This window comes from Sphaeramia orbicularis, chromosome 10 (genome assembly GCF_902148855.1).
Source record: "Sphaeramia orbicularis chromosome 10, fSphaOr1.1, whole genome shotgun sequence".
Classification (NCBI taxonomy): domain Eukaryota; kingdom Metazoa; phylum Chordata; class Actinopteri; order Kurtiformes; family Apogonidae; genus Sphaeramia; species Sphaeramia orbicularis.
This window is the reverse complement of record NC_043966.1, coordinates 36,168,586-36,192,517: the sequence shown is the minus strand read 5'-3', so window position 1 is coordinate 36,192,517 and position 23,932 is coordinate 36,168,586. Positions and strand designations below refer to the sequence as shown.

The following is a 23,932-nucleotide window of genomic DNA, read 5'->3' as shown; positions in this document are numbered from 1 at the left end:
GCCTACACATGGTTATGTACTGCACATAAAAGTAGTTGTTTCGAGTCTGTCAGGAGAATAATCCTCCACCTCCAAGGAGCTGGTTGTGTCCAGGTTGATTTAATCCACATAACACAACACAGAGTCCCACTTTCACCCCCTTTTCCCATTTGTTTTTAACAAATCAATCTGGTCATATTATATGCTATGGTTTCCTGTATCTGTATATATTGCTCATTTTTTGTTTGGAGAGTGTAGATGTGTACAAGGACACAATCATTTTAATTTCCCCTCACAGGATTTGTAAAAATACTGGAAAAGTGGGAGCACAGACCAGGGAATGCATGTCAATTTCAGACCTATTCAGTTTATTAATTTGATGTGACTGACAAAAGCTTCATAACCCTGTGTACACCCACTCCCCTCTCCCCCATCTTCCTTTAGGAAGTCCTGCTGAATTTGTATGAAACCATTAATCACAACACCACATGTGCAGGAAGGATCTGGATATTTATTCCACGGGAATTTTTCCGTCAACAGGTTGTTGACTCGACACAGTATCATACCAGCAGTGATTGTTCAGCGCTTACTCCACCCCATGGTGCCAAATCTGAGGAGGCCAGTTGGCTTGTGTAAGTGTCTGCCACATGTTTTTGAACAGGTAGAGCTATTAATATCATAAAGTCTGCATATCATATGTACAGTAGATGACTAACTATGGGCCTGGATATAAAGGGATATGTCAGCTTTACTGTATATGGGCGTGATCTGCTGGAAATATTGACAGTAAATACAGTTTTACGGTAAATACCAGTTCCTCCACCTTCACTTGTATTTTTGAATATACATTACAAGGAAAAACAACAGTTCAAGTAGACTATCATTTATCGTAAGCTTACATAATGCTTACAAAAACAGCATATTAATATCAGTTCTGCGTCAAAGTCAGATGTGAGATATGATGACTAATTAATTAAAACATTAAAACATTGTCACAGTAACTTTGTATGTGTGTTGGATGATTGTCTCCTGAAGTCCACCTCTCAAATACACAAGATCCTGGTCACATTTTTGGACAATTCAAGTTGAGCATATAAACATGTTGCATTTGTTTAGCTAAGTCCACCCTATAAATATTTTTAATAGACTTTTTTGTGACTTTGGTACTTTTAGCACCAGGGTCTTCAATTACAAAAGACAAAAACTCAAACAGTGAAAAAAAGGGGAATCTACTCTAACATCTGACACACGTAGTTTCAGTTAAAATGAAATCCATCCTGTCATTGGTCAATATATTTGAGTTTCCCCCAAATCCTGTGTTTCAGTGATACTGGAGGTAACCTGTTTGTTTGTCACAGCTGGTATCAGGGCAGAAAGCTCAAAGTCTGTGCATCGACACATGACAGCACACAACTTCTAGACTCATAGGGGTCAGGGTAAATTTCAAGTTCATAATTATCAAATGAATGAGTTTAAACATAGGTAACAATAAATAATTAGTAAAAAGATCTACATAAGGCTTTTCTCTGTGCGCTGTCTTTTCTTATCTTCTTATTGTCTTAATCTTTAATCTATTGAGGACATAAATGGAAGAGTAGCCTATATATACACAGACAAACACAAACACAAGCTTTTGTCTTCTTCGTCTTTCAGGTCAAGGTCACATCCGCCTGGAAAAACAAAACACTGATGTGGGTATGGCAGGAGACTTGTTGAAAACATAAACACATCAACTATAAACCAATATTTCTGGGTCAGTAAATGATGACAACAACTGAGCATGTGTGTTTGTTTGTATGAATATCACACGCACATGTTACACTGATAGGACAGATAATAGCGTGTTGTTTTTCTGATCTGTATTTCCTTGTAATTTTTACTGGTACTACGTTACTAACAGGAATGACACAGCACCACAAAATACCTGTCACTTTACTAATGCTTATCTTTCTTGATCTTACCTTAATACTTCCCTGAAATGACACACCTAGGGAAAGTTTCCGCAGTTAGAAACATAAAGGTACTGATTATAGTCAAGGTGTGACAATACATGCTGGAGATAAGGCAGAAAGTCTCAGAGATATGGTTATTCTGTGTGAACAGCAGCCTCTGCTGGACAAAAAGGAAAACAGCAATTTTAAACCAAGATGGCAAGTGTTGCTGTGGGGAACCAGAACCCCACAGTTAATGGACCTGATAAGGATTTACTAAATGAAAGGAGCGATTGTGAACCCTATGAGCTTAAGGACAATATTGCTACGAATTGCAACATTTTGCAACATTACTACACTAGCGTATTATGGACAAAAAAAGAAAGAGGATTTTTATTTTGGGGTGAAATATTCCTTTAAAAGAACACCGACGATTAGAACTGGCATTTTGAAGAAGAAGAATGTCTGGTTAAAAAAAAAATGTGTAGCTAAAACACGATCACTTGATGTCTTGTGTGATCAGGGAACCTAAACCTATGCTGCATAATTTTGACTCCTCTGAGCATATATCTTACAAGTTCTGATAAACTTTATTGGAATTTGGAGTTAAAATAATTGGTCTAACCTTTCAAAACTAGTCACTAAGAATTACTGCTGCCATCCAGATCACATAACCTGAGGCAATCCAAGACACAAGTGTAATTAGTAACATCCCTCAACATAATGAAACTAATTTAGGCAGCTTGCATACCTACCTATGTGGAAAATAGCTGAGAAGCAACTCAAACAATTGCAGTGAAACATACAGTATAGGATGCTAATGTGCTATTGTCATTAAATTAAATTAGAAATGAATCAAACTGTGTCCTGCATTGTGAAGCAGGGAGTTTTAAAATCATGGCAATGACATTAACAAGTTTACAATACACATGCACATAATGATATCAGTAATTATGGTTTTGAAGGAAACTGCCCAAGCAAAAATAAATAAATAAATAAATAATTTAAAAAATACACATATATTATTTTGTTGGAATGCCTTTTAATGTAATTATTTGAAACTTGCTGTGGTGTAATTTATGTCACACAATTCTTATACAATGTCACAACAAAAGTGACAACATTCATTTCCACCCAGAGTTGCATTAATTTTTTTGGCAGGATCTTGTTTCGACGATGGGAGAGTCGTAAACTTATAACTCCATTTCTAAGATAAAAACATAGACGTCATAAAGTCTTCTCCTGCTCATCCTACAGGTCCTCAATGGCGGTTGAACTCCATATGTGAAAATGATGTCTCCTGCTCCTTGAATCACTTGTTCACAGTTTGATCCTGATGAATCCTGGCATTTTCATAGTTGAATATGCCTGTATCATCAGAGAAGAAAAAAATCCATTCATGTAAAATCCTGATCATTCAGTATATTCAGAGCTCACCTCATTTTTTTGGACACATAACGTTGCTGAACCTAGATCTGAACAACTTGAACCAACCCCAGATCAGGCTTGTACTGTAGACACTAGGCATGATGGGTAATCATTTCATCCTTCTCTCTTCTCACTCTGATGGACCCATAAATCTGGAACAGGATCGATCCAGATTCATCAGACCACATGACCTTTTTCCACTGAAACGCAATCCAATCTTTTTGCTCTTTATCAAACTGATGGTTGTTTATGAAATGAGAAGCTCATCACTGCATCAGTTAAAGGGTTAAAGAACATGGTCATAGCTGAAACATATTAATCACCGCAGTAATTATCCTAAGGAAGGATCTTATCTATTTAAATTAGTTAAATCCAGATGGTGACATTTTTCAGGTCGAGGTCAGTGTAGAATCCTGGATCTTGTTTGTCTGAGACCTGATGTCAATTACTGTAACACTACCAAGAATACATGATCACCAGTTTCCTTGACCCCTTATTTCTGCAATCGAACGTGCATAATAAGACAAAAAAAAGAACAGAGCCTGTCAATAAGTCATTATTATCTGCTCAGACCAAATCTGCATAATCCATCTTTGTCTCACTACCTTCTCCACATACTGTTCTAATTTTTATCTGAAATTCAGGCACAAGAATTGTAACATATCTCATGCAACACCAACAATACATGCTGAGGAGCTCATTTTTCTCTTTTAGCCACAAAATTACACTTCCCACTTCCATGCTGTTTAGGGCTCTTATTTTGCAACACGGCCAGGCAGATTTTCCATGGTAAAACTATTGGTATTCCAACAAGTCCTCCCCTCAGCCACCCCATGTTTAATGCATGGACCCCACTGACAGCACGCACTGTGAAGAGGATGTGCATTAGCATGGATTCACATGAGACACATGCAGTTAAATACACGGCAAAGAAGTATTGCTTTAGTCCCCAAAGTAATTTAACAGGCAGAGAGAGCAGTGTGGAAGCGTGCACCCCAGGGTGGTCGATCTAACTTGATTCGGTGATACCGTATGTTTGGGCGTTTTTGCATGAAAAGTGGACTCTCATCTGCATAATGAGTTTAGTAGAGATTCCGCTGACTTTAACTTCATCACACCACACAGTAATTAAGGCACACATAAGCCTCTATACTGTAGATGTTTACAAGCGCGTGTGAGGTTTAATACAGCCAAAACACTTTAATTAGGTTTTATGTGAATAGAAAATTAAGCTGTGTATTCTATGTGAGTATTACCAGGGGAAAAGGTTTAGTGATGAAGTTTAAATGAGTACGGTAGAACAATTCATTTGCAAATGTTTGGTCTGAGATAAGTTTTAAAATCAATGGAAATAGTTTTACGTAAGAGCAGTGGTGTCAATTAAAAATCTTATCATAGCAGCTATTAGGGATTACAAGTCCAAGAGTTATTCAATTTTGCTTGAAGCTTTTAGACCAAGATAATTTTTTGGCAGTTGTTCCATTCAAAAATTGTTCAAGCTCAACATCTTTATCTGAATGAACCAGCAGCGAACTGTCAGACGCCAAAAAGTGAAGCAAGAAAATAACACTCTGAATTATAACTCATTTAAGATACACTGTATATGTTGTAATTTAAATTCAAAGTTAACATTATTTCTAATACAAATATAAAAAACTAAAAAGTTAGATTATCGTCAGACAAGAATAAAGAGCAATGAAGTTATGGCACAGACACCAATGGATTATAGACATACTGTATGAACTAAATCAAATCATGTGGATGGAACATTAGATTTATGTGATCACTAGAGGGAGTAGTGAGTCAGTCTGCTGGTCTCCCATGGTAAGAAAAACTAACACTACAAGCCAAGTGTTGGAAAATTATCAGATGGAATGAGAACCATAAGGAAACAACTTTTAAAGTCAAAGAAAAGAAGTGATAAAAGCTAAAATGCACTGTTGTTTTCACCACTGGACGTAGCTCTAAATGAAAAAAAAAAAAGGAGTTTGATGCTGAAATCACAGTGTTTCTTCATGGGTGAGTTTTATTATGAGGTTTATAAAGTCATTATGTGATGTTTGCTGCCATTTGTTCATCCATGGTTCAGACTAAACTGTTTGGACGTTTCCAGATTTGTAGTGCAGCTATTCAACATCATCATATCTTATCACGCTAATGCTGAATCCATTCCTGGGCAGTGCTATTTGCTTCCCGAAGTGGAGCTATTGACAACACAAAGGCCCAATCCCAATTCACCCCTTGCCCCCCCTTACCCTTACCCCTACCTCTTGGCCCTTGCACTTGGCACTACTCCTTGAAACAGAGTTGCAAGGGGTAGGGGTTGAACCATTCCCCTGTGAAATGGAACAAGCCTTAAAGGCCTGTTATGTCATCAGCAGTCATCGATGCTGCTATAAACAGATGTGATAACTTTGTTTCTGAAAGAATTCACCATGCCGTCAGTAGCTGTAACTGTCTCCGTTGCATGAGCTTTGGGTGTCTTTTTGTGGCTATCAACCGCAAACTGCAGAAATGCAGTCTATAACACATTAAAACTGCATTCAATGGCCAATCAAATGATTAAGTTGTTTATGAAGAAAATACGTACATTTGTGTGTTTCTTTCATCACACTGCTGCACTTTTTTGCTGTGTTTACCTCCATCTTGCCAATGATTTGATCAGAATCATGGGAGATTTCTCATACCCCTCCATTTGTAGTGTGAAAAATCTCCATTTGGAGGGCTAAAACAGCCCTCCCCCTCTGATTCATCGAGAATTGGGACACTCCTACCCCTTCACGTGAACGCACAAAACGGAAGGGTAGGGGTAAGGGGAGGGCCAAGGGGTAAATTGGGATTGGGCCAAACTGTGGGTAAAATGAAGGTGTTCTGTGGTTTTACTGTGGCTGTTTTCTGTCTAAAAACAGAGCTAAGCTAACTATTAGTTGACGCAACACATGAAGATTATAAGACACAGTGTTACTTTGAGTGTAAAAATAGCCAGCTATGAGCTTTAGTTTGAAGGAGAATACTTGGTGATACCATAATACAGATGTGTGTAAACAATGAGCTTCTTATTTTATTCAGTGAGTAATACAGTCTGTGGATACAGTCTGTTGATTCATTGGTGTTTTGGTAAAACTAAGTGTGTTCTGGTTCATGCCTCCCCCATAATGTTGAGAGTTTGGAATATCAACACAAGCCTATATACACGGTTGCCTTTCTGTTTGAGTGTTCATGTCTTTGCCTTAGTTTACACTTTAGAGCAGAGGCAGTGACATGTATCTGACTTGGTTCTACACAGTTTGCAGCAAAATTCAAAGGTCACCACCTACTGCTTCCTAATGATCATAAGGTATGTACTTTTAGCCACGCACATAAGCCACATTCTACACTGTTAACCATCAAGATGAAAAAAATATATATATTTTTAACTTTTCTCATTAAATGATTTTTGACAATGTGATTTATTTTTAATAGACAAAGTGTAACTCGTTTTCAGTATGTAATGATTGTACCTTGTCAAACTTTTGTGTATAAATAGGAAAAAAAGAGGAATGTGTCTGAAAACAAAATTATTTCAATTATATGTGGAACAGTCTATAACTATTTTAGGGATTTTAAGTTCTAGTGCAACTGCCAAAGGCAAATATACTTCTGCATGCCAGGGATTACCTGTATGTTCACCTCTCCATGATAAAATCAATTGGGGAATGGGTTGTGCCAGATGTCATCATATTTCTATATTTACAAATAGAAGGTATATTCCTGTTGACCACCATTATGTTGTTATATTCAAAGTTTTTGTACAGTTCCCTACTTGCATTAACCCTTTCGTGCATAGCGGCCGCTACAGTGGACAGCTATTCTACAGCTGTTCTCCTGTATATTCATGGGTTTTGTTGTTTTAGTTGCATATCAGACAACACAGTGGATGCTTATGCATCATCTCATACACTGTAATTCATACAATTACTGTAACTTTGCTTTTCTTGATTAACCTGATCTGTAGTAACATGTTTGGGTGTAAATCAATTGCTAGTTGTTATTTTACTGTAATTAACAGTTTTCTTAAACAAAAAGTTTTTTTTTTTTTTTGCATATTATCTCCATGACGTGAGTAATTACTTAAATGTGAGAAAACATCAGATTAGCTGCATTAAAAATGTTTATATTTTATAGGTTTCACACAGTATATCACTTTCTAAAATTGTGTATTAAATACATGTTTCTTTTCTTCAAAAATTAAACACATGGTGTCCAGCTGAGTGGACATTTTTGTAACTCCATAAAAAATAGATTCATTAAAAAAAAATTCAATCACATTGTTTTTTCATGCCTAAAGAGGAATAAAAACACTCAGGAAAAAAATCTTGACTAAAGTTCTCATGATTCATGCATCAAAGGGTTAAAATTTTGAAAATTGGGTCATTTGGGCTGAAGGTACCAAACATTATTGTTGTTTTCTTATTGCTTTATGCACATGAATTTCCAAACTGTATGATGGACACCTAAGACTGACAGCTGAAGGTGAGTAGAGCACTCAATACAGGTGGGTATAAGAAAACATATACTACATACTACTGCATTAGTAGTAGACTCTTACTCACAAAGTATTTTTCTCAAGATTTAGAAAAAAGAAAAATTATAGGACAGTAAATTCTGTTAAAATCTCAGTGTATTTTGTTTTGTTAGTTTGTGTTAGAGTCTGTGATAGGAGCTGGCCATTTGTCCAATTCTAAGTTAACTACTATTATAGGTGTAGACATTTGAGACTGTTGTTAGCTTATAAATGGACAAACAAACCAGGCTCCAACTCTTGACTTGATGTAAGCACATGGATGAATGCAAATATATGTAAATACGTGTTATATAATTGAAGGTAAACTAAGTAACATTTTGAGTTTGGATTTACAAAAAACTCCACAAAGCAAACAATGCAGAAGATGTGGTTGGTTGTAGTTAGTGAGTGATTTACTGAATGGGAGACCAACCGGCAATGGAGATAAAACAACCATGAAAGACAAAGATAAAATGTCAGATTATGTTTTGTCTCTGAGACAGAAATGAGCAAAATGAAGTGGGTTTGTTTGATTTTTACATTGTCCTGCCTGTGTACCATGTGTGATGCTGTTGGTTGCTTGTGGTAGAGACACACTGCCCAAAGGTCGACGCCCAAAAATATCCCAAAAACAGCAAAACACAAAGCAGAGGGCAGAGTCTCTGCAGCTAAATGCACCACCATGCACTGGAGGTGATGACTGAAAAGGACTATTAGAGTCTATGTAGTTTAGGATTTTTTATTTTCATCTTTTTGAATGTCATTTATTTTGGCTTTAACCTTTTGCTTCTGCTGTACAGATTTATAATGAATTTGAAACCGTTATATCTGAAATTTGTGTATATGTTAGTTATCCTTTCTATATACAGGAGTTCTACATTATATCTTCACAATTATGAAAGGCATAGTGAGGATTTAGGAACTGAAACACACCTTAACTATGACAAAAAGCAGTTTGTGTCTGAATTATTCCACACATCTTCAGACTTTATAATCAAAACAAACGGTATTATATACATTCCACACTGTGTGAGAAACACTCACTTTAAGATCTTCCCACTGTATTTAAAATGTAAGTCAGCAAAATACACATATATATAATACTCTCAAAAATTCAGCAAGCATCCATATTGCTGTCTGAGCCATCAGATTCCCCCTGCGCTTCATCAAATTTCTTCCTCATTTTTCATATTCACACAGTTCTGCTGGACTCATCCCTGGATACAGATCAGTCTATTTACCATGCACTGACACCAAAGCACCTCTTTTAGCATTTTTATGAGATAAGCAGTTTTAGAAGTACTAAAATCGAGGCTCTGAGTTTAATATCATCCAGTTCGTGACAAGATCCCATAGTCATTCTGGGTCCAGCCTTTGTTACCATGAAATTAAACCCAAAATACGTAGCATTTGTATTTTATAACATCTAGAAATGGTTTGGTTTATATCATACATTTTCTTCACTTGTAAATGCACGTTAAATTAAATGGTCCTTATGGAGTCTGTAGAAAATATGTCCTCTAACTATAGGTTCTATATGTGTAGGTAGGGGTGTTAAATTTGCATTTGACAACTCTAATACTGCTAAACATTAATGCTTTGATAATGCTAACATTTCATGCTTTTTGTGCCTATTTAACTACAATGAATTGATTGAATGTGAAAATAACTAAACTCGATGTGAATGACACTGTAATCTATTATATGGAGCTACCTCTCTGAAATACTCATGCAGGGCTTTTATTGTAACAAGTACTATAGTAAGTGACGGTCTGCTGTTGTTTTGACTGTGATGCTGAGCAGCAAATACATACTGCTATTTCTGTTTCATCCTGAAATAAAGAACAATTGCATTCACTGATGTTCTTCTGTTGCTTTTGTTTCTGTTCTGTTTTTGGTTGTTGTTTGTTTCTCTTTCTGGGTCTTTGTCAATGTCTGTTCATGTAGAACCCCTGTCCTGTTCTCCCAATAGGTAACCCACATTCAGTAATGAAATCCAACCAATGGGGGAATTGATCTAAGGTTCAAAACCCTCTTGCAGATCAAAAGTGTCAAGAAACTCGTAGCATCCAGTACACTTATAATGGAGGCCAAAAAATGAAAAAAAAAAAAAAAGAAAGAAAGAAAAGAAACATTGCAAAACAAAACAGTATAAATAATCAAATTTATATGGAACCCCACAATAACTAAAGTGGTGAAAATCTGAAATAAATTATGACAGTTGAAGATATAACTTTTTGAGACAATTCCCAGTGTTATTTCATAGTAATTTAAAGCTGCAGTGTTTAATAATTTCATAGTGTTATTGAACAAAAAATTCCATTCTTACTGTACCTTTCAGCCTGTTGTAATTCAGGTGATCAAAGAGAGCATGAGACTTATGCTCTTATTCTCTTTGCATGTATTTTTGGCCTGTACAAAATCTACCCTGTGGTACCTGAGTTTTCAGACATGTAGGATGGTTAAATATATGACTGACAGCTGTACTTACCAACTGCTGATCAGATTCTGTCAGATATGACGTGGTAAGGACTCCACTGCTCAACTTCGGCAGTGTCTGAAATTCCATATTAACATGCTAATTAGTTGACAAACACAGTATGCACGACGTTTAATATGTCCAAAACTATATCATGAAACCAAATTATAGGTCGGTATCACAGTATGCAAGCCCTGGACACTTTGCCAGCATAAATATCCCAGAATGCATTGCAGTCATGGGAACAATGGACTATGGCAGAAGGCAAACAAAGGCCAGTAGCTGTACTTACACAGATGCTAGTACAATCTGTAGTATTACACAGATATCAGCACAGTCCATTGTATCACCCAGATGCTAGTACAGTCCATGGTACTATACACATGCATGTAGAGGTGAGGTTGAGCAGTTACCTAGGTTACCACTGGTAAGGAAGACTTCAGGAAGTAATATAGTATCCACACCTGGAGCAGTGTGTCCAGAGAGATAGCAACTGTGCATTTACACAGAAGTATGTAAAATATTGGTATAGATTTCCTATATGTAGTAAATAATACAAGATTTCAGACAGACCCTTAGTCTTTTGATTTGGAACAGTAGGAGAAAGCTGCAAAAGGAAGGGGTGTATTTGCAAATTATGGCATTTTCCCCCCTTCATTATCAATAACATCTGGTACCTTGCAGAAAATGTCAGCATATTTGTCGATTCTGTGTGCAGACAACCAAAGCATAATTGGGACCAACTTGGCTCACGGACCACATACAAAATAACGTTATCCATCAAATGTCACATGTCCGCTCAGATCTGAAGGAAACTCTCAAGACAACCCCAGTTACAGTGTGATGGCTCCTCCTGTGTTTGACAAAGTTGTTGTGATTAGAGAAACAGTTGGACTTCCATATTTTCCTAAGACTTACATATTGACAGCTTGGCACAGAGAGGCCAAGTGTGGCACTGTTGCCATGACGACCACTCTGTCTGTTGACCTGGCTGCCCAGCGCACTCAGAGTTTGTACACACACACACACACACACACACACACACACACACACACAAACACACACACACACACACACACACACACATGCACACACACACAACGTTTTACACACATGGCACATTCTGTCAGCATGTTGGCAAGGTCGCCAGTGTTTTCCTTGCTTGTGTGTCTGGCTGTCTTTTCTGTCACACTCTCACACTTACACACACATCAACACAGAGTGGGCTTCTTCATAAACAATCTCTATTGTTACCACCCCTCTTCAGCTGACTATAAAGGACAAGTGGGCACAGGTGGAAGTGGCTGATGCTTAAATGAAGACCCTCCCCCGCTCTATTTGCCTCTGTCACGTGGAGGGATGTGTGTCATTGTAACCCACTTTTCCATGCCTGTGGATATAATGACCCAGATGAGGGCCACACATACACATAGTCACACACTCACACACACATGTGCTGACATGTCGTGTCCCCCTCGTCCTTACAGGTAATGAATGCTGATGAGGTAGTCAAGGGAATCGCTGGTGTCTGACACAAAGCTGTGCAGCTAAATAATGATGTCCAACGTGAAGGTAGGAGGGATGTTTCTTTCATTCAGGGGAAACCAACGCAAGATAAATGTTTTGGAACAAGGCCATTACGTTACTGAGGATGCCTTAGTGCCAAAATGTCTGCCTCTCACTGCAATCCCTCTCCCAGAAGTGTCAAAACAATTATCTGTCTTGAACCGCTGTCCAGTTTTACAAAGCATGATATAACAATGTTTCAGCTAGGTAGTAGCTATAGTTACCATTCGATAAATATTTGGACATATTTCTTTCTCTCTGACAGCTCAGGCTGTAGAGGCTAAAAAACAGGACTTTGCTCATATATGATTTTTTTTGTAATACAAATAACCCTGATTCTACTCATTAAATACAGCACTTTCTTATTTCAAAAAACTTTTATATTACTCTAAATCACTATTTTTCACAATCCTGTACTGTGGAGTCTGGTGAATATGAAGATGCAGCTATGACAGAGGTATTGGTGGGACACTGTTAGTGCCTGTGTTCCTCCTCATCATCTGCATATGAATACACTGACTTTCACTGCACATCATACTATAAATAAAACTGTGCTGACTTCAACAGCCTCCAAGTTTAGTTCACTATGACACTGTGATGCTTGCAACATTTTTCTTATTGTTCTTTTTGCACATCAAGACCCTGACCAATTGGAATCAGCAGTTCAGCCAAAAATATGAGTTAGACAGGGAATTCTGCTCTATCAATGCAATATTTTGCAATGGAAAAAAATGGTAATAAATATCAACAAATACAGAGGAGAAAAAAACTGACACTGTGTTTATGTCCTTCTGTTTATGATTTATTTTCTTCTACTGGAGGGGGTCTACTGTGCACGTGCCATTTATAACGAGAGTGTATTATGGTAAACAGAGTTCAGATTATAAAATAATGTGAACAGCCAAACAAAATATGACCTGAACATTAATCCTGAGTAGAGCACTGAGGGCTTGCAGTGTGAACATAGCATATAATGAGGAGATTGATCTGTATCTGTGAGTTTAGTTAAGAAGCAGAGCAAAGAAGCCGTTAGCTTACTATAATGATTATCAGCAGGTGGGAAGAGCTATCAATCCATGCACCCATCCTCCAAACTATTCATTTTGTTTCAGCGTCATGGTACCAACAGGAGGAGCTAAGATGTCCACACTGCATCAGCTTCCCTCAGCCCCACCTAAGAGAACCTCAGTCCCCATGCAAGCTGTGAGAGGGAGGCCCATGCCTGGAGGACCTCTGAAGGGAGGCCCCCAGAGGACTTCCTTACCAGGTGCATGAACCGGCTCTTTTAAATATGGATGAACAGTAGGTCTACTCTGTACTCAAACGTCTCACCTGGATATCAGAGGGAGGAAGACTCAGCATGCTGTAGGGAAAACTTTGCTTTTGTTTTGTTTTTTTCAGTCATTGCTCAGAGTTCATGATAAGGGTAGAGATGAAGACAAGCTGGTATTTCAAGAGCTTAACTTCATGCCATAGCATCACCACTATAAGAAAACGACGGTATCACTGCAGAGGTAGCACCCAAAGATACACACAAACAAAACCAGTTCACAATAAATTGCAAAACATGCCAGCTAAAAACTTAAAGGCTCTCTATATTTGTATTTTTTAGTTTATAAGTGGAATGTAACTACAATATTTCTTAGTGAACTTCACCTGGGTGGACGGATAAACTTTTACATCAAAACTGGGCAAGTTCCAAGTTTTTAAAAAAAATAGCATGTAACTTATATGTATGAATAAAAATACATATATCATGTTCATGAGGAAGTGGCAGGTGGTGACCTTTGAATTTTGTTGCAAGAGAACCAGGCTAAATATATGTTACTGTCTCTGCGCTGAGATCTCATACAGAAAGGCATCATGCTCTGAAGTTACTTTTATTACTTGTTTGGGGGACTTATGTTTACTTTAGAAGCTGTACTTGTAAACACCTCCTATAATCCCTGTAACACAGCATTTTGAAGTTATTTATGAAAATGATTACAAGAAATAAGTTCTTGAAGGTTGCCATGGGAGTCTCAGTAAAGCCAGCTCATGAAGTTTTTGAAGAAACTTTTTGCCATTTGATTATCCTCTGCAGCATCTTCACACACAGCCACATGCCCACAAACATACACATGTGGTTAATATCAAATATCAGTGATGCACACATGCTTTTAAACTCCAAAGCATATTCCGCTGTGAAGTCGTCTGATCAAAATCAAAGACCCACACCATGTGCACAGACGTTTTCCAATGTGTGTGTGTGTGTGTGTGTGTGTTGTATTTGTGCCTATAATGCCTCCTGCTTGTGTGTGTGTGTGTGTGTGTGTGTGTGTGTGCCCCAGCTGTCTCACAGAGCTCCCTGTTGTTTGGCCTGCCGTGGCAGACGGAGCTGGTGCTGTAAACTCTGTGGATCGATGCTCGTTTGGTGGATTTCTCTCTTTAATTCCACCTCAGTCAGCAGCACTGCATCTTATTCTCTGCAAAAGTGTGTGTATGTGTGTGTTGTGAAGTCTTCTGTACACTCCGATACATCTGTGTGAATAGGTAGTCCATGGACGCCTGTGTGCATCTCTATCTATGTATTGAGTTGCATGTGTGAGCATGTGCAGAGGAATGCTGCAGGAGGTCTTGGTGTGTGGATACTAACACAAACTAGAAACACACCCACACAAAGAGCTACTCATGCAATAGAGACTTAAGATGCACCATCAGTCAGGTCTAGCACCTCCCCCTTGCTTTGATTACGCTCACAATGTTAGTACTTGAGCAGACCATCATCATCAGTAGATTGATTTATCTTTTCCACTACCTGCTTTCATTTAATGTGCTCATGCCTGCGTACTTTGTGGGTACACATTAAAACACACACCCCAGCATGCTCGATGGCACAAACCCATTTATACATATTGTGACACCACAGCCGCGCACATTAACACACTTATGTGTACCAGCGCAGGAGACCACCCACCCATACAAACCAAAACGCAAGCTGTTAGCTTTTCCTCCACACCAGCGTCCTCCCCCCTCTCTCCTATTGTCACATCAGGGATTTCCAGTGGTCCCAATGTGTTTGCCGCCATCATGGGCCTGCAGATGTCACTCAGCTGCAGACACACCTCTTCATTTATCCATCCGTCCATCCCTCTGTCTCTCGTGGGACATAGAGGCGGGACAGAACAGGGAACAGCGAGTGCATGTGTGTGTTTGTGTGTAGAAAAGGGGGAAGGGAGCTGGGCAGGTTAATGAATTAGTAATTAGGATTGACACTGCGTCTGTAGTGGGTTTCCCCCAAACTATTTCTACCACCTCCCTTGGTCATCTGTGCCTCCTCTGAATCCTCATCTTCATCCTGCCCCGCCCCGCCCCCCTGGCCCCTATTCTCTTTCATTGCATAACCCCCCTCCCTTTTACCTGTCTGGCTGTGGGCCTCGCCTCCCTAACCTCCTCCACTTGTCTTCAGACAGTTCTTTTGTTCTGTCCACATCGTCTCTTTCCTCACACCTTGTGCATCTTCCCCACACATGCACATTTAATTCCCATTTCCACTCTTCCTCTTCTCTCCTTATCTCAGCCACACCCTCCCTCTGTCTCTCCTTCTAATGTGCTATTGATCACTGGAGATCACTGAATTGGAGGCTGATCTTCTCAATCCATGCAGACATTTCACTGAAGCTTTGCACTGCCTTTGCATTTCAAGGGCTGTACTCCAGATCCCTGAAGAATTAGGTTTGAAACTTGGCAGCAGACAATACGTAGCCATATGTGTGTTGGTACAGAGCTGCTGTGCCTCCAGTATGACCTTGAGGTGTAACAAGGTGAGTGTCAAAACCCTGTTTGTTGTAAAAGGCAATACAAACTGTTTAAATGGGCTTTTGTCTTTTATGTAACTGTGCAGGTTTTGCATTTGGGAGATGAGAAAGAGCTGAATGGGAGGAAATGAGATATGAGTGGTGAGCATATGCTACTACAGTGTATAAATGTCCTTTAGGCTTTGTCAAGGGCAGAGTGGACAGCTGATTTATAGTACTAGTACTGGGGAAAAAAATGAACTGCGGGTTCTTCAGAAAGGTGTATTGCTGACCAATCTGCGGCGTTGTATGTTTTTCATCTGCCATACACTGAAAACTGGATAGACTTGATCAAATCCAACACCAATCAATTTCTCAGCTTGACAAGCAGAGTGAGATATACATTATAGTCTGCTTTAAAGATACAAAAGTACAGTATATTCATAAAGTTTTGCAGGAAATGTGAGCTGGCACTGGAAAACTATTCATCATTGTTCTCTGCATAGCTGGTTGCCTTCACTGCAGTGGTTTAATTAGTGGTATTTCTCTTTTGAATAGGCTGTAATTACAGTCCTTCCACAAAGACAAGAGTATTGACAATATCCTCCAGAATGACTAGCACCTTTAGAAAATAGTAACAGCCAAAGATCAGCAGAAAATATAAACCACAACAATGGCTTTCTGTGGTGGAGGAGCTGTAATGATACGTTTGAGTGCTTACTGTTAAGACTGATGGTAGATTTCTTGGTGCCAATCAGTCTCTGATATGGGCTGTTTGTTCTAAAATCTTTGAAATCAATAAAAAGCAGCCTGTTGGAGGTTTCATAGGCTGTGTTTTCTCTCACACACATCAAATTCCTATCTAAACCAGGCTACAGCTGACCAATACTACTTCCAGGATATGACAGCTGCAGGACTTTAGACCTTGGACAGAACTGTTTGACTGTCTGTAAATCATCTGCATGTTTATTTAGTTCAATTCTCCAAGTTTTCCCCCAATAGAGCCCCTCCTCAGCCCTAACCCCAATCAAATAAAAATCCTCATGTTAACGTGGATAACTCATTCCTTTGGGTAAAAGGTTCTCTGAGCATCCTTGCATCCCAGTCTGGGAACCACTTCATGATTAGAATAAAGTTTTAATGATATTTTAATGCATTTATATCAGCAGTGACCGGAGAGAAGAGTGGCTTGTGTCAACAGTGATAATCTTCACTGCAGGATACAGTGTCTGATATCAACAGGCCCTCGAGACGCGTCCCGAGTGATGGTGCTCTCTCTCGTGCAGTCCGGTACAGTCTCACGCGCGCACGGAGGCTCCGTCGAGAGGAGGAGACGGGGGAGGACGCGTCCGTTTCTCCAGCCATTCATCATCAATCCGTGATCCGTGATCGCTCCGGACCTCCCGCTTGCTCCTGCTAGAGCTGCACGAGAGGCGCGAGACCACACTGCTTCTTGTCCGGTCGGCGGCGAACAACGGTCTCACGCGCACACTGGTGATAGAGAGAGAGAGAGAGCGAGAGCGAGGGGGCAGCTGGGAAGGACGAGAGAGAGAGAGAGAGAGAGAGAGAGAGAGAGAGAGAGAGAGAGAGAGAGGGAGAGAGGGGAAAAAAGAGCCGTCTGTCAGTGTTATTCCCCGGTGTGGAGGTACAGAGGCAGAGGGGGGAGAGAGAGGACCACCAGCGCTGTAAAACTCTCATTTTGACCCGACTCAACGCATTTCACCGGTGAGTTACAAACGCTGCGTTTTTATGTAGGACACACGTTGACAGAAGTGTTATCATTCGGAAGCTAGTAGTCACGTTAGCGCCTGTATCAGCGTTTTAGCCAACCCTGCGCTCACATGTATTTTAGTTTATAAGGCAGACGAGCTAAAGCATTTCTCGTGGGCGCTGCGGTCCTTCTTTTTCTTGCTAATCTGTGACCAAAAAATGCTCACATAGCTTTAGCCCACCGGCAGGCTTTAGACAGCAGTGTTTGTTGAGCTAATATAGGCTGAAAGATATGTGCAACGTGCGGGCCGTGGGATTTATTTTATATATATTTATATATTTATATTTATATATTGAGGTTTTTTTTTCTTCTCTTTCTGTCTGTCCCCCGAGAAGAGGAAGAGAAAAGCGTTTCCTTTCCGCTTTTAGGAGGACAAGTCGGTCTTGAAACGCAACCAAGGTCTATTTTGGAGGAAAAGAAAGACACCGGCCTCATTTGAGCTTGAACCGTGTCTCCCAGCCATCCTGTTGTCATGGTTACTGGCTCGAGGAGGCTGGGAGAACACTGCTGTCTCGCGCTGTGTGCTCTCTCTCTCTTGCTCTCTCTCTCTCTCACACACACACACACATAAAGAGAGAGAGAGGGGAGAGAGAGACAGACAATAAGCCTTGTCTGCTGTTTGTTTATATATTGGAGATTCATGCAACCTCGCTAAGAATTGTAAAATGATCCTATGAACGTTTGGGAATAAAAGCACACACTCATCTCTTATTATAACACCATTCAGGACATTGGGATCTCTCTAAAGTCCACCACCATCAGACACCCAGTGCCTATATTATAAGAATGTAGACATTTTTTGAGCTTCTGGCCCAAGCCTACCCCAGTTTCTCCAGGATGTGGGCGGCTTCTTTAAAACAGGTGTTTGATAGCAGCTCCTATTCCTTATCCCAACCTCGCTATTCTCCTAATTACAGACATTTACATGTCTAGCCTAGATCCATTGTAATTCATTCTTTCAGTACAACTGTGGGTTTTCCTATGAACTGCACAATCTGCAGTGTATTCATGTTGAACTGAAGGTGTCAGACATCCAGACACACCAGCAGCAGTTCCAGACAAAACTGTTTGTCTCTTATTCGTCACCTGAATTTCTCTTATTATCATCTTGCTGGTTAGATCTGTTTTATTATTATTGTTTGGCCACAAGTGGGGATCAGGATGGAATATCACCAAAAATAGTCAACATGCAATAGATTTTACATTCAAAGACCTTGCACTTTCAAACCATGCTGACACACTGTTATTGTATCTGTCTGTTGCGAAATAGATTCTTTTTATTATTATCAAAGAAATGTGAAAATAGAGAACACATGCATTTTTGTAAACCATTCACTTCAGTAAGGGCATGTGGTCTGCTTCTAATAGAGGGATTTTGCATGACAAAAAGGTAGAACTCTGGGAACTGGCTTTAAACAAGATAAATGACCACATTACAGCAAGCATGCATTTTGATATAAGAATTTAAACTGACAAAACGTGAGTGGATGGTTGACCTTGACGGCATAGAAGTGACATATTGGGGTGATTTGGGTGAGCTGAGTTACTGTTAACGTGTCAGGATCTGTGCCTGGGTGACTCTTTGCTCCTCCCTTTTGGTCATGGACCTGTGCCTGTGTGACCCTCAGCTCCTCTTTTGTTATAATCATTATCATCATCATACTCACCTGCTGGCGCTGCGTGGCTGCAGCCAATTACCATTGGCCTATTTAAGGATTAGGTTTGCAGCCATGCAGCGCTGGTCCATTAATCCTCTCTCCTTTCCATAGCCCGGACATTTGATCATATTCATCCACGGACTCTGACTCAGGTTTTGTATGTTTTTTTTCCTATGGACTCTACTTTAGTTTTTGTATTAGGTTTTTCGTTGTCTGGTTTTCATTTTTTGTTAAATAAACTTGTTATTTTTTCCCTTCAGTACTGTGCATTTGAGTCCTCTCATTTTCCCCCTCGTGACAGAATGGACCAGCCATACCTGGACTCAGCCGGTACTGAAGGGACCCGTTTTTTCGTTTTTCCGTGTTTTTAGTTTTTTCATCCCTGGTTTCGTTTGTCTTTCCTTAGTTCTCCCCTTGTACCGTCGCTCCGCGCTTCCCTGCCCCATATCCGGCTTTTCTGAGACTTACCTTTGTCCTCAGCTCTGGCGGCTCGGTCTCCTCCGTGCCGGTTGGTTCTGGAGGTCCCGGATCCGTCGGGTGCATACCCCGGTTTGTTCTCCCGGTGTATCTGTCCTCTGTTTGTTTCCTGCCTTGTATTACCGGCGTTCCCATGTCATGTGGGGTCCCGGACCATGTTGAGTCCGGGCTCTCCTCCCGTGTTGTTTTTTCCGGTGCGTTTCTGTCTCTCGTCTGTTTCCTGCCTCGTGTTTCCAGTGTCCTGTTCCATGTGGGGACCTGGGCCTTCGTGGGGTCCGGGTTCTTCTCTTGTGTCTTTTCCTTCGTGTGTCTAATGGTTCGAGTGAGTTTATTAGCTCTGATCTGCCTGTTCATGTTAGTTTGTTTGTTCTGCTTGTTTTATTCGTTCCTCCCTGTCTCTCTCTGTCCGTGTGTGCCGTTTTCTGAGTGTATTTCTCCGTGTGTATTTCTCCGTGTGTATTTCTCCGTGTGTATTTCTCCGTGTGTATTTCTCCGTGTATTTGTCTTTCTGTGTATTTTTCAGTACTACCTGGAGGCTAGTACGCCGTCTGGTAGTTTCCCCTCCTTGAAGTCCGGTTCCGGCCGCGCAGCGTTTTCTGAAGCCTGATTCAGTATGTCCGTGCAGCGTTCCTGCAATCTGATTCTGTCTGTTCGCGCAGCGTTTTTTAAAGCCTGTTCCTGTCTGTTCCTGAAGTCCGGTTCCGTCCGGCAGCGTTCCTGAAGTCCGGTTCCGTCCGGCAGCGTTCCTGAAGTCCGGTTCCGTCCGGCAAAGTTCCTGAAGTCCGGTTCCGTCCGGCAAAGTTCCTGAAGTCCGGTTCCGTCCGGCAAAGTTCCTGAAGTCCGGTTCCGTCCGGCAAAGTTCCTGAAGTCCGGTTCCGTCCGGCAAAGTTCCTGAAGTCCGGTTCCGTCCGGCAACGTTCCTGAAGTCCGGTTCCGTCCGTCCACGCAGCGTTCCTGTTTCCCCGTCTCGGCCTCGCTCTTTGTGTCTCCCCGTCTCGGCCTCGCTCTTTGTGTCTCCCTGTCAGTCCAGAGTCCGTTCCCCTGTCAGTCCAGTCTCAGAGTCCGTTCCCCTGTCAGTCCAGTCTCAGAGTCCGTTCCCCTGTCAGTCCAGTCTCAGAGTCCGTTCCCCTGTCAGTCCAGTCTCAGAGTCCGTTCCCCTGTCAGTCCAGTCTCAGAGTCCGTTCCCCTGTCAGTCCAGTCTCAGAGTCCGTTCCCCTGTCAGTCCAGTCTCAGAGTCCGTTCCCCTGTCAGTCCAGTCTCAGAGTCCGTTCCCCTGTCAGTCCAGTCTCAGAGTCCGTTCCCCTGTCAGTCCAGTCTCAGAGTCCGTTCCCCTGTCAGTCCAGTCTCAGAGTCCATAGCCCTGTCTGTCCAGTCTCAGAGTCCATAGCCCTGTCTGTCCAGTCTCAGAGTCCATAGCCCTGTCTGTCCAGTCTCAGTCAGCTCGAGTCATGGGTCCAGCCATAGTCCAATTCCAGTCGATGTCTGTAGTCCAGTCAGTGTTCGGTCTGTCTTGTCTCAGTTAGAGTCACTAGTCCAGCCATATTCAGTTCCAGTCAATGTCCTAAGCCCAGCTGGAGTCCTGTCTGCCACAGCCCTGGAGGTCCACGAACCAGGGGATTTTTCTGTCCTGTTTTGGAGGGGTTCTCACGTCCTGGTCGGGAGGTTTCTCCATGATCTGGTCCGGAGGGGCTACATCATCCTGGTTTGGAGGTTTTCCACGTCCTGGTCCGGAGGTCTGTCCTGAGGTGCTTCGGCAGTCTTCCCGGAGGCTCTTCACGCCGCTTCACCGGGAGGTGCTTCAGCCTGTTCGCCCTGAGGTTCTGCAGCCAGTCCGCCCGGAGGCTCTTCACGCCGTTTCACCGGGAGGTGCTTCACCCTCTTCGCCCGGAGGCTCTTCACGCCGTTTCACTGGGAGGTGCGTCAGCCTGTTTGCCCTGAGGTTCTGCAGCCAGTCCACCCGGAGGCTCTTAACGCCGTTTCACCGGGAGGTGCTTCACCCTCTTCGCCCGGAGGCTCTTCACACCGTCCCACCGGGAGGTACTTCAGCCTATCTCCCCTGTGGTTCTTCATGCCCCTTTTGCCAGGATGCCCTGGTCTTCGTGGGGGGCTTTTTCGCATCTCTGGGGACGTCAGGATGCCGTCCCTTGAGGGGGGGGTCCTGTCAGGATCTGTGCCTGGGTGACTCTTTGCTCCTCCCTTTTGGTCATGGACCTGTGCCTGTGTGACCCTCAGCTCCTCTTTTGTTATAATCATTATCATCATCATACTCACCTGCTGGCGCTGCGTGGCTGCAGCCAATTACCATTGGCCTATTTAAGGATTAGGTTTGCAGCCATGCAGCGCTGGTCCATTAATCCTCTCTCCTTTCCATAGCCCGGACATTTGATCATATTCATCCACGGACTCTGACTCAGGTTTTGTATGTTTTTTTTCCTATGGACTCTACTTTAGTTTTTGTATTAGGTTTTTCGTTGTCTGGTTTTCATTTTTTGTTAAATAAACTTGTTATTTTTTCCCTTCAGTACTGTGCATTTGAGTCCTCTCATTTTCCCCCTCGTGACATAACGCTCCAGTAGGCTGGTGTGGCTAGTTGGAGGCTCTGTGGTCATGCTGGTTTGACTTGAAGGCAAGAAGGTTAGAAAAACACCCTGGACTGCTTCCAGCTCCATATTTTCCTGTTTTCCTGTCCCAGGCGAACAAGCAGGAAATACTTCTCCCCTCTGTCTGCATCTGTGCATTTAACACAGTATTTTCAAAAGGTGACTCAATATCTCTTTGCCATATGTGTGTGTGTGTGTGTGTGTGTGTGTGTGTGTGTGTGTGTGTGTGGGCTGCAGCTCTAGTGCTGCATTAAGCCTGCATATTATGAACAGGGTCAGTAGGTCATTTATAGTATGAGACTGCAGCGTTTTTTCGCAGCTTGTCTCTTACTGAGGAGAGGAAGATGGAGGACAGGATAACACTTTATTTTGGATATTTTCCCCTTAGCTACAACTCTGATGATCTAATATCATCCATTAGTGTTCAGATGATAGCTTCATAAATTAATTTTATACTTATTTCCACAGCATCTGTAATTTTGTCCTGGTGGTCTTTGTCATCCCCGGCTTGGTTTGAAAGAAGGATTTGTACAATGTTCATATTGACTTCATTTCTTTTGCATATTTCTGCAAATGCTGCAAACCAACAAAAGAGCTAAAGCTGCTTTTTCATTACTAGATTACAGAAAAAACTGGTTCATAAATGTTATTATTGCTACTCAAGCTTCTTCAGTAAGAATGTACTGCTCTTCTATAAATTAATATCTAATCTGGTTTACCAAATTGGGATCAGTATTTTCCTGACATTTTCTGAATGCTTGATGAGTTAAGCAAGAAAATGTGTCCTTAGTTGCAGCCCTAGCAGCCACCTGCAGTAGGTAATACTTCTGTGTGGACTGCTTTTTCTGTTTGTGCTTTGTGATTTACATTTACCAACACGAGTAATTAATTAACTCATTGTCAATGATTGCAGTGAAGTGCTATCACTGTGTTCTTCACATTATGTGTCAATATTGTGGTGCTACAGAATCCTTCATGGTGACATGTAGCATAGACAAAACAGTCGCAAATGTTGTTTAAAATGAAAAAACTGCCTGCGCCACAAAAGTAATGAGGTCAGACAAGTTAAAAGTGGTCAGTTGGCTGCCATTTATACCACTTAGACTGAGTGACGCTTAGGAGAATCTGCAGGCAAATGGGTGCTTATAAAATGACTTATTAGCTGGGTAGAATGATATAATTATTGCTAGATAGATAGATAGATAGATAGATAGATAGATAGATAGATAGATAGATAGATAGATAGATAGATAGATAGATAGATAGATAGATAGATAGATAGATAGATAGATAGATTAAAGGCTTTATAGACAGAGAATGATTTTGTGCCATATCTTGATGCTGTGACTGAATCACTTCTACTAAAATTGCATAATATTGTGTCAGTAGGAATTTTTTTCCATCATTGATCAAACTCTTCTGATCCTTTTGCGCTTTGTCAGTTTTTGTCACAGTCACTAACGTCTGGTCAACACATTTTCCAGAATAAAGTGTTATCTCTATGCATTTTTGCAAACAGCTGCTACATGTAACCTACACATAATTTGTCATTGATGCATCTGCTACCTCTGTGCCTATTCTCTGTAGGCAGGGTATAGATTGATAGTATACAAAATCTAGGGCTTTGCCACCAAATAGCAGTATTCATATACTAATTCTCTATGTTTTTAGGTTCACGCAGTACCCTAAAAACTTGTGTTATTTGTCATGGGGACAGTTTGTGT

At 41.1% G+C, this 23,932-nt stretch overlaps 1 protein-coding gene across 1 annotated transcript in view; it reads left to right on the top strand.

Moving 5' to 3' along the window:
• Positions 1-17,293: 17,293 nt before the first annotated feature.
• The window catches only part of psd2 (pleckstrin and Sec7 domain containing 2), a 44,611-nt gene continuing 37,972 nt past the window's right edge, over positions 17,294-23,932 (top strand). Inside the window, exon 1 of the mRNA XM_030145178.1 lies at positions 17,294-17,427. The gene's annotated coding sequence lies outside the window, so the exon portion shown is untranslated. The remainder of the gene's footprint in view (positions 17,428-23,932) is intronic.